The sequence below is a fragment of the Myotis brandtii genome, unplaced genomic scaffold (assembly GCF_000412655.1).
Source record: "Myotis brandtii unplaced genomic scaffold, ASM41265v1 scaffold504, whole genome shotgun sequence".
NCBI lineage: Eukaryota > Metazoa > Chordata > Mammalia > Chiroptera > Vespertilionidae > Myotis > Myotis brandtii.
In genome coordinates, this window is record NW_005369217.1 from 1,067,276 (window position 1) to 1,083,373 (window position 16,098).

General features: G+C 44.8%; 1 protein-coding gene across 5 annotated transcripts in view; it reads right to left on the reverse strand.

Annotated features, from left to right (window-relative positions):
* Positions 1 to 16,098, reverse strand: part of CRACR2A (calcium release activated channel regulator 2A) — a 145,425-nt gene that overhangs the window by 99,270 nt on the left and 30,057 nt on the right. For 4 of the 5 annotated variants that reach the window (XM_014548359.1, XM_014548362.1, XM_014548358.1 and 1 more), the window contains one exon: positions 7,677 to 7,756. The exons of the other annotated variant lie outside the window; for it this stretch is intronic. The gene's annotated coding sequence lies outside the window, so the exon portion shown is untranslated. The remainder of the gene's footprint in view (positions 1 to 7,676; positions 7,757 to 16,098) is intronic. 5 annotated transcript variants of the gene reach the window in all.

A 16,098-nucleotide genomic window follows, 5' to 3' on the forward strand; every position in this document is an offset into this window, starting at 1 on the left:
GGGAGGGGAGACTTTTGGAAAGCACTGTGCCTTCCTTGAGCTTAATCCCAGGGCACTCTGCAGCTTGGTGTACACCACATGTCTCAATGATCCAACCCCAGGGGCAAAGAAGCTGGGGTATTTATATATCAACCCTATCAGTCACTGGGTGCGGGCTGCTCCTGGGGGCATTAATTCCCCGCACTCCACTTTGTCATGTGTGGAGTGGGTGCAGGAAAGACCCAGGCAAAGAGACAAGCACTGGCCCCTGGAAGTTGCCAGAAGACATGGAAATGGTCAGGCTCCCTGATGTGGGCGGGGCCCTGGTAGCATCACAGGGGTAGGCGGGGTGAGGAGAGGTTCTGGGCTTCCCACATGGCACCCCAACCCTGCTTTTCACTAGGGAGTGTTTGCCTAGGTAGCTAGTTAGTTGTAAATATAGGAAGGGAGCAAATGGATCAGACATTAAGCCTAATAAACAAGGGAGCAATACTGGCTGAGCTTAATGAGGTTGAAAGCTACAGCTTCGCACATCCCAGTCGCCCCCACTCCCTCTTCCCCCTGCCCCCAATCCTCTAATTCCTGAAGTACTTGGGAAAGATTGGTTACTGGCCATTAGCTGGGATTTCTGAGGGAGAGATATAACAATTAAGGGAAAATTCTTCTGCTGGGTGCATGCCCAGTAGGAGCCAAGATGGGGACCATAAGGGAGAGGCATCTAGCCTGGGAAAAGGGCCTGCAAAAGATTGGGAAAGAGATTGGGCTTTTCAGTTTGAAAGCCCGAGGTAATATAATACAAACTTAACGAAGGTCTCTCTGGGTAACAGGCGTTGGTTTGTTGGTGTGTTTGCGCACTTGCATGTTCAGGCCCAAGCATGGGCTCCACGTGCCGGCCTGGGTCCGGCAATGCAGCCCCAGGCGGAGCTCACCTGGAAACAAGGACTAAGCTAGCTGGACAGGGACAGGGCCTGAGCTGGACTAAGCTTTGGCATCGACTGAACTGATGACACAGGATTTCTGGATCCTGGACCTCCTTCTGGGCTTGATGAGCATAGGCTGGACTTCTTCCACTGCGGGACGGAGTTTAACCACCTGGCCGTGGATGAGACGCTGGCTCATCCTGGAAACAATCCATTGTGTTTTCTTCAGCTTCAATAAATCTTACCACTACCTCTCATCCTCCATGCGTGGTCCCTGAAACACTTTTCTCTCGACACCACAAGAACCTCATTTCCACCGGCAACAGGAAAAAATGTGGAGGGTGAGGTGGGAAAAGGCTGGGGACCAGAGCAGAGAGAAAACTCCACCTCTCTCTTCCTCCCCATGGAAAAGAGGAATCCAACACAGAGGGTTGGTAAGGGCCAAATTTCCCAAGTTCAAATCCTGCCCCCACCACCTCCTAGCTGCATGACCTTGAGCAAGTTAACCTCTCCAGGACTCAGTTTCTCCATCTGTAAAATGCATCTCCTTCATGTGAGGACTAAGCAACATAAAGCATGTAAAAGGCCTTGAAATTATGCCTGGCTCCTAGCAAGGAAGTGATAAATGTTAGCTCTTGTGATTATTTCTAAGGCATTTTCAATATTAACCTTTTTAGTTCAAAATTCTGATAGTAAGATGACTCTTTGGGAGGTGATGAAATAAGTAAAGACACACTATAAACCAATAATGGCACTAATTACACTTTGTAGTTTAAAAAGAACTTTCACTTCTGTGATCTCATTTCCATAGTGATCCTGTGAAGATGTCAGGACTGGCTGCCTTTTTCCGCTTTTATTAATGATAATCTCATTCTCCAAAAGGTTAAGCGACACGTCTCGGGTCATGAGCTAGTTGAGCTGGGACTCAAACTTCACACCACTAAGAGGTCAGAGAAAAGACCAGGTGCATAATAGGGCTACATTTGTTTTCTAGGACTCAACAAAGGGAAGTTTCTCAATCCTTCTCCCTCCTGTAAAAACACTCCCTAGGTCTGCCCCAACTCTCGGTATTGCATGTGCCTTCAGAGCCCAGTTTCCAGCCCACCTCCACTGAGAAGTCCTCCCTGACCACCCAGGCATCTGTGTCTCTGAGTGCGCTTGCATGCTTGGGGCATTAGAACATACTGCTTGGTCTGGTGGAAACAAACCCAGAATGTATAGCTGGTCAGTCAGACACATGGGTGACAACCTGATATTTCTTCTTTTTTCCTCAAGGCAGAAGCCTCCTTAATAAATCTTAATAAGAATTAAATTGATATTTGCTCATTTGAATGAAAAATGCGCCACCAGTTCCCAGCCTGGTACTTCACGTATGACAGTTGCTCAATAAATGTGTGCTGGTTTCTTATTAAGACCATTGAGAGTGAGGGCTCAGAGTGGTGACTATTTGTGGTATAATGAAAAATATTGGTTCCTAGCACAGAGCTCCTAAAACCCTTGGAATTCCCTGAGTGAAAGGGGTATCTTTTGTAATGTATAATGAGCCCCTTTCATCCATACCTGAGTATATGCAATGAGCTTACTGGAGGCAGGCCCTAGAGAGCTTCTGGGTGGGGGCTGATTGCCAGAGGAGCCACCCATGTGATTACAGGGTCAGGATTTTCAGGTCCCCCCACCCTCCCACCTCTAGGAAGGAGAGGGACGGTTATTTCTTCAATCATGCCTCTGTGACAAAACCTCCAGGAAAGCCCTAGCCCAGGGCTCGGGGAGCTTCCAGTCGGTAAGTACTTGGAGGTGTGCTCTGGGCGGGCACGGAGGCTCTGCACCCTCTCCCTACACCTTGCCCCGCTCACCTCTTCCCTCTGGCTGTTCCTGAGTTACATCCTTTATAAGCTGATATCAGTAACTAAAAGTAACTAAAGTGCTTTCCTGAGTCCTGGGAGTTGTTCCAGTGAATTACTGAACCTGAGGAGAGGGTTGTGTATAGCTGGTCAGTCACACACATGAGTGACAATCTGGGACTGGCATACAAGTGAGGACAGTCTTGTGAGACTGAGCCCTTAATCCGTGGGGTCTATGTTACTGTCAAAATTGAATTGAGTCAAAGGACACACATTTGGTATCAGAATGGTGTTGTGGGGGGAAAAAAGACACTGCAGTATTTAACATTCATTCTCTGGGCCGGGGTGGGGGAAAGCCCTAAGTCAGTGGTTCTCAACCTTCTGGCCCTTCAAATACAGTTCCTCATGTTGTGACCCAACCATAAAATTATTTTCGTTGCTACTTCATAACTGTAATGTTGCTACTGTTATGAATCGTAATGTAAATATCTGATATGCAGGATGGTCTTAGGCGCCCCCTGTGAAAGGGTCGTTCGACCGCCAAAGGGGTCGCGACCCACAGGTTGAGAACCGCTGCCCTAGGTTATCATACCTGAATATTCCTAGGGTGTCCATATTTCCACAAGGAAGAAATTGTGATGCTTGGGTTTCTGCCCAGGTGTCCTGAGAGGTCATTTCTGTGTCCCCAGCACTGTCTGCACAGGCCATGGCAGCTGATGCCACTGTAGACTGTGTCCCCACCCTGGACTTACCGGGTGGGGCCTGTTTTAAATCCATCTTAGTAGATGGGGGAAAGTGCTTTAACCAAACATCAGGGTTCCACAGGTGGCCTGGCTGCTGTTCATGCCCATGCCCCTCCCCCTCCCCATGGCTCTGTGTGGATCCTCTGCTGGGACCAGGCAGCAGATGTGAGGGTCTTCTCAGGGAGGGCAGAGTGGCCAAGCTGCTTCTTCAGGGGGCTGCCTCCCACGCCCCTGCTAGGTCCTAAAACCCACATACACACACACCCACGGCTCAAGAGTCAAGTGTCAGCACAGGAGCCAGGCCAGTCTGGAAACCAGACCTTCCCTGCTCCCTATGAGATTGCCATGTGCTTCTTTGACACGTGGTGGGGGAGGGGGGGCTTTGGGCAAATCCCACCCCTTCTCCGATAGGCCTCTTACTGGGGGATAAGAACAGACTCCAAGGCCAGATGCCAGACCACCTGGGGCACCAGCCATGTGGCCACAAACAGGTTTCTTCAGCTCCCTGAGCCTCTTTCCTCACCTGTGACATGAGGGTGGGATGGTACCTTAGGAGTGTGAGCTCTTGTTACTATTCTTATTTCTGTAGAACTCAAACCCTACACCCCAGATCACATTCTAACCTAACAAACCAATAAACAAAAAGCAACAAAACAAAAAATGTTATATAAGGGATACAATGAAGAGGCCCATCAGTCTCCCATTGGCTGCCCCGGCTGCATGGGACTTGGTGGTATAATGTCACCCACCACAGGCCACCAGGAGGGCCATGTGCCCCGCCAGCCCATACAAAGGGGCAAGTGTATGCAAGCGCCTTTGAAAAGGCGAACTTACCACTCGGTGGCCGGCTGTCGCTTATGCAACCACTATATCTTGCCTGCTTTTTCCTCAAATTAGGCTCAATTTCCTTGTTCTAGCCTCAAGGGAGAAAGAGAACAGCTGTCTCCTATAAACACCTCTTCCAGGTCTGGACAACCGTTAATAAACACCCCTTCCCACTTCTCTGGCTCTATGATAGGATACATCAAAGGCCCTGGATAGCGGCTGCAGGTCTCTGTGAGACGGCTGCTGTTCACCCTAATTCCTCTAATAATTAGTGGTTGTAAACCACTCCGAAGATAAAAGGCATTTTATAAGAGCTAAGTCCTGTTATGATTAGCTCCCCACTATGCTGATGAGCACATCAAAGCCAAACACAGCCACAGCATGGTGTCTGGTGCTTAATTAGATGTAGTTCAAGGTGGCTGGTATATATTAAAGAAACTGCTGCAAAATTTATCAACATTTAAAAAGTGCCTGCTTTCTTTCCAACGCGACAGGCTCTTTTCCAAGGCGGTCCCTGTTGATGCCTGCAAGGCTGTCCGGCGAGGACGGAGCTAATATAGCCTCTGGGCCCGGAAGGGAGGGATGCAATAACAGCACCTGTCCGTGGATAATGTCTCCTTGCTGTCAGCACGAGTCTATGCCTGCACTCTCATTTTGTTTTGTTTCCCTATCATTCTGCAACATGAGCACATAACACTACCCGCCCTTTGCAGAGGAGGAAGCGGGGACCCACACATCAGGAGGTACCACTGGGCAAGGGTTCAGTTATCAAGGCGACCCTTTTGCCGCCCCAGCCACACCCCCAGGATATATGTACACCTCTCCAAACCCCACACCCAGCTTCTCCGTGCCTTTTCTAACTCCTTCCACCTGTTGACTCTCAGAAGGCTGGCACTTGGGTGCTGGAGCCACGCTGTCCACATGGACGGAGCCAGAAGTGCCTGAGTTTCCCGTCACCTCTCAGCCCTGACCCGATGGCTGGTGCATACGTGTGAAAGCCCAGTGCCCTGGCCTCCAGCAGGGACAAACGCTGCCTTGTGATTTGTACTTTAGAGCACATCTGTGGGTCCAGGATAAGGCTGGAACCTGCCTGACATCACTCTGGCTTCTTCCCCTCTCCTGCCCTGCTTCCTGCTCCTTTACTTTGTCCTCCTGGGAACGTTTCCTGAATAAATCACTTGCACATTGGTCCCCCTCTCGGGATCTGCATCTGAGAAACCAACCTAAGACAATTCTCTTGGTTTAGCACTAATGAGGACATTTTGCATGTTTGCCATTAAATGCATTCTCCCAGGTCTCTTCGGTTTCAAGTCTTCACTACCAAGTCTCCAACCCTAATATTTATCTTTTCTGTGTCTACTCCCAGGCCCCCACCTCTTAGCTCTTCACTCTCAAAGTACTTACTTTCCCTTGGATCATGATATCCCAACTGCTTCTGAAAAAACTAACCTTTGAGCTTTCCCTGGGCACATGGAAGGCACCAAACCAGTAGATGCTGGGAGAGATACAAAGATACGTTTATGACCAGCCCTTTCCTCAGTGAATTTACAGTCTTGCAGGGGCATAAGATACAAATACTGGGGACAGAGGATATGAGAAGGGCCGTGTGCATGCACACAGGAAAACTGTAGGAGAAACAACTCAGAATTTTCCCCCAATGCAAAGCCGCTGTCCACAGCTCTCCGCACTGTTTGATTCTGGCTGGTTTACTCAATCTTAAATGTCTAAGGAAATGGAGGTCAGCTCTGGCAGAGATACTCCAAATGAGTGGAGAGTCCAAAAAAAGCAGCTGGTATTTCATTCTGGTTGGCATTTTCTAAAAAGCAGTCCTACCTCAGGAAACTGCTTCAGAGAGGGTAAACAAATTGACCTAGGAAGACAGCTAATTAGTGACAGAGTGTGAACTCAATCCTAAGCTTGCCTGATTCTTTAAAACCTCAGTTTATTTATCTGTAAAATATGACCAATGATTCCCACTCTGCATAATTGTTACAAAGATTTAAAATAGCTTATCAAAAATATCTGGTACAATAAGCACTACATAGGTGGAAATCACTCTTATTACTTCCAGAGGTAATATTATTGAGCCAAAGAGCACTTTATATGCAAATGTTAAAGATTCTTAATACATATTACCAAACTGCTTTAAAAAACAAAAACAGCTAAACAAGGCCGTGACAGCATTGCCCAGGGGACCTTCCTGAAACGCAGGCCTGATCATGCTTCCCTGTGGCATTCAGAAACATAGCCGCATTATTCAAAATAGCAAAGATATAAAAACAGCCTAAGTATCCATGAATGATAAATGGATAAAGAAGAGGTGGCATATATTCACAATGGAATATTATTCAGCCATGAAAAAGAAGGAAATCTGTTCTTTTCGACAACCTGGATGGAAGGGCTTTACCCTAAATTAAATCAGACAAAGAAGACAAATACTATATGATCTCACATGTGGAATTCAAAACAAAATAAAAAACAAACTGAACTCATAGGTACCAAATACAGATTGGTGGCTACCTGGGGTGGGGTGTGGGGGTGTGGGAACCTAAACAGAGTACACCGGGTGTTCAAGGACAATCTGCCATATGCATGTGCACAGCAGTTTTACTGCTCGCACTGCGCAGGCGTACCTCTCTATAACCCAAATATTGATGTCCCTATTTGGCAAGAAGCCTCTTTTGTCTAAGTTGGTATAAAGAGGTGTTACTGGCCAGCAGGTGCGCAGCTGCTTTGTGGGGCTACTTTGAAAACTGTTTTGTCTGATGGCTCCTTGTAATCAATGGCTACTTGGTCTGCGATAAAGTCTCTCCTATATGCCTATGACTTCTCATATCTTCTTCCAGTGCCAAAGGGGAGAGAAATGAGTGAAGGTGGTAGAAAAGAACAAACTTCCAGTTACAAGGTGAGTATGTCCTGGGGGTGTAACGTACATACAGCATGGTGACTATAGCTAACAATATTGTATTTTCTAAGGGAGCAAATTCTAAAAGTTCTTGTAACAGGAAAAAATATTGTAACTATGTGTGGTGATGGAAGTTAACTAGACTTATTGTGGTGATAATTTTACAATATATTCAAATATCAAATCATTATGTGTACCTTAAAGTTATATAATGTCATATGCCAATTATATTTCAATAAAGCTGGGGCAGGGGGAGGAGAGGGGGGAGAAAACTGTGTCCTCAAGTAGACTGGGAAAAATAATGGCCAACTGATGAACTCAGTTTCTGGAAGCTAAGCGCCTGCTAATGATTCTCATAAATATTAAAAACAGCAGCAAAGACACCCACACAGATTTCACAGACTTCAGATCTGAGGACCAGGGGCTGTGGGGTATCCTGTCCATCTTTTGATCTCTCATTCACCTGGCAGATCCCGGCTCCTCAGAGCAAGGGTAACGCTTCAGGTCTGGAGAGCACGTTTGCGACCCGTGTTTGAATCCCGCCTAGGAAACACACAGAGATGAAAACGCCGTCTTTCCCCCAGGCGCCAGAGAGGAAGGGGTTTATGGCAATGGGGGGAAATGTCCCTCTCGCTAGGGTTGCAATGCCCCCCAGAAAACAGGCCTCGTCCCAACCTTTTCCAGGTTTTGGAGATGAGGAGCGATGGAGGGATTACAGTGGGAAGTCTGCATAGCAACCTGAGTCTGGAGATGGGTCCAGCCCAGCAGGGGCTGACTCTTGTGCCTGAGCAGGGGGTAGCCTCAGGGCTAACTGGACACCCTCTTTCAGCAACCCCAGCTCTCAGCAGTGATCTTTCAGCTCTTTGCATCTGACCCACAAACGCTGTCTGCACCATTATGGAAGCTTACCCTTGAAGATGGAGAAAGAGAATTGTGGCCAGAATCACTGCCCTACCTAAGAAAGCTCTGCAGTAGTATAGTAAGTAAGAAAAACCTAAGGGCCCAATAAGGGCACCACCTAAACGGTGCTGGAACAGGCTGTGGGACAGGATCTGGGGCAGTTGGTGCTGTTAATTAGCACTGTGAACCTGAGGACAAACTTTGCAGAATGCTTTGGCCTTGTGCTAAGTAACATGGTCTGAGGGCATGCCTGAAATTACTGCAGGCAGCTGTAGTGACTGCAAAGGAGGCTGGGATTCTGTGTTGTACCCCTGCTGAGGCCAAATCTCCAACAATCACTAGATCTGGCAGACCAGATGTGTATTCCCAGCAACCTTGGTCTCTGTAGGGTTCACATGCACAACTCATCTGAAGCAAGTGCCTGGTGTTCTATATGAGGTAATGCAGTTCGCAGGTGTGCATTCAACCATTCAGTGAATGTTTGCTCTGTGCAGGCACTTTTCTAGGTGCCAGAGAAGCAGCAATAATGCGAATCCAGCAAGCTTTGCACCTGTGGAGCCTAGATTCCAGTGGAGAGAGACAAGCAATACATACATAAACCCAGTAAGTATTTTCAGAAAATGAAAAGTGTTGGAAGAAGCCAGCTCTCAGTACCTACCCCTCAGGGGCATTGCTGCTGGAAGCAACCAAGGTGTGGAAGCCCCACCCAGGCAGCGGCCTGCAGCAGAGCCAGAGCCAGGCGGAATGGAGAGCAATGATGCCCTGACTGTCCCCAGCTGCCGACACCTGGGAAACTTAGGTTATACATATTTAGAAAATATATTTTGGCTCTACATAAGATGTTAATAGTGTTATTTCTAGGTGGTAGTCTTAAGAGATGATTTATTTTGAGCTCCTTCTGAATTTCCTAATAGTTTTATTATTACAATGTAGTGCTTTTGCAATGAGGGAAAAACACATTTTAAAAAATGAGAACACTGGCCTAGATAAATCAAATTAATAAGGAATAAATTTGGATGGGTAGGCAGGGACCAGATCTTAGGATGATGAATAACATCTTGCCATGCCACTTTATGGCTTACAAAAGCAATTTCACAAAAATATCTCCTTCAACCCTCACAAGATAATCTCAAGGTTACATAAAAAAATAAACCTTGGTGCAGGAAAATGCCTGCCCCCAGGGGCCCGACTTCTCAGCCAAAGTGTTTGCCATTATTCCGCGTGGCCTTCTGAAGCTGACCTCCCTTCAGACACCGCCAGCACCCAGGTGCTAACTCCCCCTGTCTCCACCTTTGCCCTCTCCTACAGGGACCAAGCTGATTTGTTCAGATGTGTAGTTATTGACCCAGTCTTCACCTGGTCCTACCTGGTTCTAGGCTTTGTACTGAGTGCTGGGGACACAGGGAGAACCAAAACGGTCTCCCAGTGTGGGGGGAAAGGTCTTCACAAATTAACGAATGTATGATACAAATCATGGTTACTGCAGTGGAAGAGAAGTAAGGGTGTTATGCAAATGGTTAGCACCAGAGGGAGCTGATCTGGATGGGACACTAGCCCTTTGCCCGATACTGAGCAATACATTGTCACTGAGTCCCCAGGGTATGTCAGGCACACATTCTCGTTGAGTCCAAGATTACAAGATACCAGTTCTCAAAGGACATATACTCTGGAGAGAGAGGCAGCACTCAACACCAAAACAGAAGTCCACTGAGGACATCGTGGCACTTACAATGATGAAGTAGCCCCCTTCAGCCCTCTCTGAAACAAGGTGACGTTGACCAACCCGATCATCAGTGTTGGCACAAGTCAACATGTGGTTGTCACCAGGAAAGAAATGGCACAGACATACAGAAAGTGCATAGCTAACACCACAAGACCGGGCTTCAGTGTCTGAGTGGGTGGCACAAGCATTTAAGACAATAGGACCTTAGAGGGGGGAGAGGACTGGAGGGGCCGCCATGCTGGAAAAGGCTTCTGTGGAGGAGGCGGGCCTCAGACGGTGAAGGGATTTGGATGTTCTTCCAGGCAATCCCTTTAGCACGGCCTCGAGGATGCCCAAGAAGCCTGCAGCACAGCCCGTGGCCTTTTCTCTCCTGGACGCAGGAGGCTGGCTTCTCGACCTCTCGCCTGGGACTTGAGAGAGGAGGCCTGGGGTCCTGTTACATCTGTTTTGGGGTTTCTAAGTGTCCCTCTAACTAAGCTCTGAAGAGCCAGGAGGGCTGTTGGTCACCCAAGGCTGAACATAAAGTCTGATTTCAGCACCAGGCAGCTAGCAAATGATGAAAACACCTGGCTAATGAGTGCATGTACACATTGGGTTTTACTGAAAAAATCCATAAGCGAAGCTCAAAGACTTTCAGGTGTTGTGATCTAATATGAACAGAAATTTCAAGTCAGGTTATGTTCTCAGTTGCCATTTGATATCACAGGCACCACTGCAGTGATCTGAGCTACAGTGAGTTCCCTGGATACACCACCAGCTGAATAGTAATAACCATACAATAATGACAACAAACTTTCATATGGTGCTTTAGAATCAACAAAGATATTTGTCACCTATGCCTATGAGTTAATATCTTATTTGTAACTAGAGGCCCAGTGCATAAATTCATGCACCGGTGGGGTCTGGCCAGCCCGCCCAGATCGGAGTCGATTGGGGCTGGGCTGGCAGTGGGGAGGGGACACGGGAAATTGGCCAACCGGCCCAGCCCCTGATCAGGCTGGTTGGCTGCCACAGTGCACGTCATAGCGACCAGTCATTCCGGTCGTTCTAGTCGCTTGGCTTTTATATATATAGATAAGAACATGCTGGCAGTTATGGATCCTGGACTATAGCTGGTGAGGCCTGGGCCTGAGGGTGCCAGACATCTCACACCTCCCCCTCGCTGTGACACTGAGTCACCCTCACTGACACCTTCATCCCCACAGCGTTTTGACTTGGCAGTGTGCACTGTGAATAGGCTCAGGAAACCTGTGCTCATCCTGGATCTCCTCTGTTCTTTCTGTTTGAAGAACACAAGGTTTTGAGTTTAGACAGCGCTAGGTTCAAGTCCCAGGTCTGTCATTTACGACTCATGCGATCCACAGCAAGTTATCTAATTTCTCTCAGCCACTTTCCTCCTGTCTTTTTTTAAATTTTATTTTTTCAATTACAGTTTAACTCAATATTATTTTTATTAGTTTCAGGTGTACAGCACAGTGGTTAGACAATCATATACTTTACAAAGTGTTCCCCCAGATATTTTCAGGAACCCACCTGGCACGATACATAGTTATTACAACGTTATTGACTATATTCCCTATGCTGTACTTTACATTCTGGTGACTATTTTTTAACTACCAATTTGTACTTCTTAATCCCTTCACTTTTTCACCCAGTCCTCCAACACCTCTCCCCTCTGTCAACCATCAGTCTGTTCTTTATGTCTATGAATAGGTTTCTATTTAGTTTATACATTTATTTTGTTCTTTAGATTCCACATATATGTGAAATCAAATGATATTTGTTTTTCTCTGACTGATTTATTTCACTTAGCATAACACCCTCTAGGTCTACCCATGTTGTCACAAATGGTAATATTTCATTCTCTTTTATGACCAAGTTATATTCCAATGTATATATGTACAACCACTTTTTTTATCCACTCATTTATTGATGGAAACTTAGGTTGCTTCCATATCTTGGCTATTGTAAATAATTCTGCAATGAACAATATGGATGCATATATTCTTTCAAATTAGTGTTTGGGGGTTTCTTTAGGTATGTACCCAAAGGTGGAATCTCTGGGTTATAAGGCAGTTCCATTTTAAATTTTTTGAGGAAACTCCATACTGTTTTCCACAGTGGTTGCAACAATCTGTATTCCCACCAGCAGTGCACGAGGGTCCTTTTTCTCCACATCCTCACCAGCACTTGTTGTTTGTTGATTTATTGATGGTAACCATTCTGACAAGTGTGAGGTGATAGCTCATTGTGGTTTTAATTTGCATTTCTCTGTGATTAGTATTGATAACTTTTCATATGTCTATTGGTCATCTGTATGTCCTCTTCAGAGAAGTGTCTATTCAGATCCTTTGCCAACTTTTTAATTGGAGTGTGTGTGTGTGTGTGTGTGTGTGTTTTGTGTGTGTGTGTTTTGGGGAAGAGGGGTTGTTGAGTTGTATGAGTTCTTCATAAATTTTGTATATTAACCCCCTTATCAGATGCATCATTGGTGAATATGTCCTCCCATTCAGTAGGTTGTCTTTTCATTTTGTTGTTGTTTCCCTTGCTGTGCAAAAAGTCTTTAATTTGATGTAGTTCCATTTGTTTATTTTTTATTTTGTTTCCCTTGCCCAACAAGATATATCAGAAAAAATATTGCTAAATGTCAAAGATTTTACCATATATGTTTTCTTCTAGAAGTTTATGGTTTTGAGTGTTACATTTAAGTCTTTAATCCATTTTGAGTTTATTTTTGTATATGGTATAAGTTGGTGGTCTGGTTTTGTTTTTGTTTTTTTGCATGTATCTGTTCAATATTCCCCACAGCATTTATTGAATAGAACGTCTTTACCCAATTGTATGGTTTTGCCTCCTCTATCAAATATTAATTGACCATATAGGCATGGGTTTATTTCTGGGCTCTCTATTTTGTTTTATATGTCCATTTTTATGCCAGTATCACGCTGTTTCAATTATTATGGCCTTGTAATATCATTTGATATCAGATGCTGTGATACCTCCAACTTCATTCTGTTTTCTCAAGGTTATCATGGCTGTTTGAGGTCTTTTGTGGTTCCATATAAAATTTTGGATTATTGGTTCTAATTCTATGAAAATGCCATTGGTATTTTGATAAGAATTGCATTCAATCTATAGATTGCTTAGGGCAGTTAATGATGTTAATTCTTCCTATCCATGAACCCAGTATATGCTTCCATTATTTGTATCTTCAGTTTCTTTATTCAACATCTTATAGTTTTCTGAGTACAGGTCTTTTTCCTCCTTGGTTAAATTTATCCCTAGGTATTTTTATTTTATTTTTTTATGCAGTTGTAAATGGGATTGTTTTCTTAGTTTCCCTTTCTGATAGTTCATTATTGGTGTATAAAAATGCAACTCGCTTCTGAATATTTATTTTGTATCCTACTACTTTACTGAATTTATTTTTTAGTTCTAGTAGTTTTTTGGTGGAATCTTTAAAATAATAGTACCTCTCTTGTAAAGGTGCAGTAAAGATAATGAAGTACTTAGCACTGGGCCTGGCCCCCATACCTAGCACTCAATACATACTAACTATGTTGTTGTAGTTACTGTTATTATTACAGAGAGGACAGCTCCACGTCATTCTCTGTCTCAACCCAGAGACTAGGACTCTGTGGTGTGGCATTCTCCCTCTTTCTGCGTGAAATCTGCGTGCTCTGGCAGGGTGGACTGGGGGCCCTGGGAAAGGCCCGTTGGCGGGGAGGCAGCACTCTCCCTCGACAGGGCCTGTCGCTCCCCCAGCTGTACTCACTGGGGTGAATGGCAGAATCTCACCCCTGAGCTCTAGAACCGCACTGTCCAATACAGCAGCTGCAGCCGCAGCCACACAAGCTCTGAGCCCTCACAATGTGGCCAGTCCCAACGGAGACCTGCTAGGAGAGTAACCTAGTTCCAGCACAAGGAATGACCACAACAGGGATGGGTCCTGAGGGCGTTGTGCTCAGTGAAGTAAGTCAGACAGTGAAAGACAAATATGATCTCACTTACATGTGGCATCCAAACAAACACAAAAACAAGCTCAACAGACTAGTGTTGCCACAGGTGGTCAAACTAATGGAACAAAATCCTGGTTATAAAATAAGTAAGTCCTGGGGGTTTAATGTACAGCATGATGACTCTAGTTAATAACACTGTACTGTATATGTGAAAGTTGCTTAAGAAATGGATCTTAAAAGTTCTCACCACAAGAAAAAAAAAATTCTGTTAAGTATGTATGGAAACAGATGTTAACTAGATTTATAATGTGATCATCTCACAGCACATATACAAATATTGAATCATGATGTTGTACACCTGGAATTCATGTAATTATTATATGTTAATTATACTTCAATTTTTAAATGTAAATTATCTTCTTAATAAATTTGTAGATGGAGACTATGCTGAAATGATAATATTTGGGGTATATTAGGTTAAACAGAATATTAAAGTTAACTTTGCCTATTTACTTCTTCTGATGTGGCTACTAGAAAACTGAAAATTACATGCGTGGCTCACATTATACTCCTTCTGCACAGCCTGGTTTGGACCAGGAGCTCAGTGAGGCCACGGCTTTGGCACTTTGGTTCCCTGCTGAGTTCCAAGCACCCAGAACAGGCCCTGAGTGAACGAATGGGCCAGTGAGTGAGAGTGTGAGGAGAGCTTTCAAAAGCGGGAGGTCAAGCTTGAGGAGGTGGGGGTAGTCCTGGGGCAAGTTAGGGGCAGCCTGGATTTTGCACAGATGAGTAAACTGAGGTTGGAAAAAATATTAAAAACTTGCTCCAAAACAGCCAGGATTCAAATCAAGTGCATCCCAAATCTATGTTCTTTCCACTAAAACCCATTATCTCCCACAGGCATGCAGAGTTGCAGAAAGAAAAAAATATATACATATATTTAAAGCACATTCCCTCAATACCACTGAAGTCCTAGCTTGGGGAAAGTCACTTGGCTTCGCCTCAGGGTGCTCACATCCTCATCTGCACTGTGTAAACCACCAGACCCCATGGATCTCATTTCTTTTCCCCAGTGTGTGCATGGAGCGAACCCCAGTGTGTGCACAGAGAGAACCCCAGTGAGTACACAGAAAGAACCCCAGTAAGTGCACGGAGAGAACCCCAGTGAGTGCACGGAGAGAACCCCAGTGTGTGCACGGAGAGAACCCCAGTGAGTGCAGAAGGCAGTCAAAGGCTGAGCTCTGAGTGCTTCCTCTCTCCTCTCCTCTTCGGCTCCAAAAGAGGCTCCAGCTGAGATTTCTCAGCATCAACCAAATCAATAATTTGTTTGTTTAAGGCTTCTCTTTGATTTTACTTGGTTTTAGATGTTTTTCATCAAAAGCAAAATCTTGCAGACTTTTTCCTTGATCTTGTAATGAAGTTCCCTCCAAGATATTTAACTTTAGAAATAGTTTCTGCCATGCCATCTTCTTTAAAGAAAGAAAGACATCTAAATCACAAACATCCCATCACAGTCAACTAAAAAGCTCAGAAGGCATGCGGGCTTGTCTCCCTTGTATCTGCCTTTACTAGGTGTACCCGTTAATAATGCGGATTTTTTTTCAATAGATGGAGTTACACGTATGTTGATATATATATGCGATTTGATATGTATGCTATTTTGTTGTATTGACAACAACCTTCAAAACTTCATATGTCAAATTTGCTGAAGGTGTTAACATAGATATTTTTCCACTTAAAAATATCGAATTTTGTGCCCCAAAAAAGAGCATTTGTGGGAAGTTATAATTCATTACTTTATTTTGAAGAAAAGTGCTGCTGAACACTTTGGAGAGCTTATGGTGAACATGCTCCGTCTCAAGATACTTGTGAACGCTGGTTTAAATGCTTTAAAAGTGGTGATTTCAGTGTGAAAGACAAAAAAAGCCCAGTTCAACCGAAAAAGTTTGAAGACCAACAATTATAAGCATTATTGGATGAAGATGCATGTCAAACTCAAAAACAACTTGCAGAAAGATTAAACGTTGCTCAGTAAACAATTTCTGATCATCTACAAGCAATGGGAAAGATTTTAAAGGAAGGAAAATTGGTGCCACATCAACTGAACAAAAGACGAATGGAAAACCGAAAAGTCATCAGTAAAATGTTGCTTCAATGGCACGAAATAAAGTCTTTTATGCATCAAATTGTGACTGGCGATGAAAAGTGGATTTATTTTGAGAATCCCAAATGTACAAAATCATGGGTTAATCCAGGTCAACCATCAACATTGACTGCAAGGCCAAATCGCTTCAGAAAGAAGA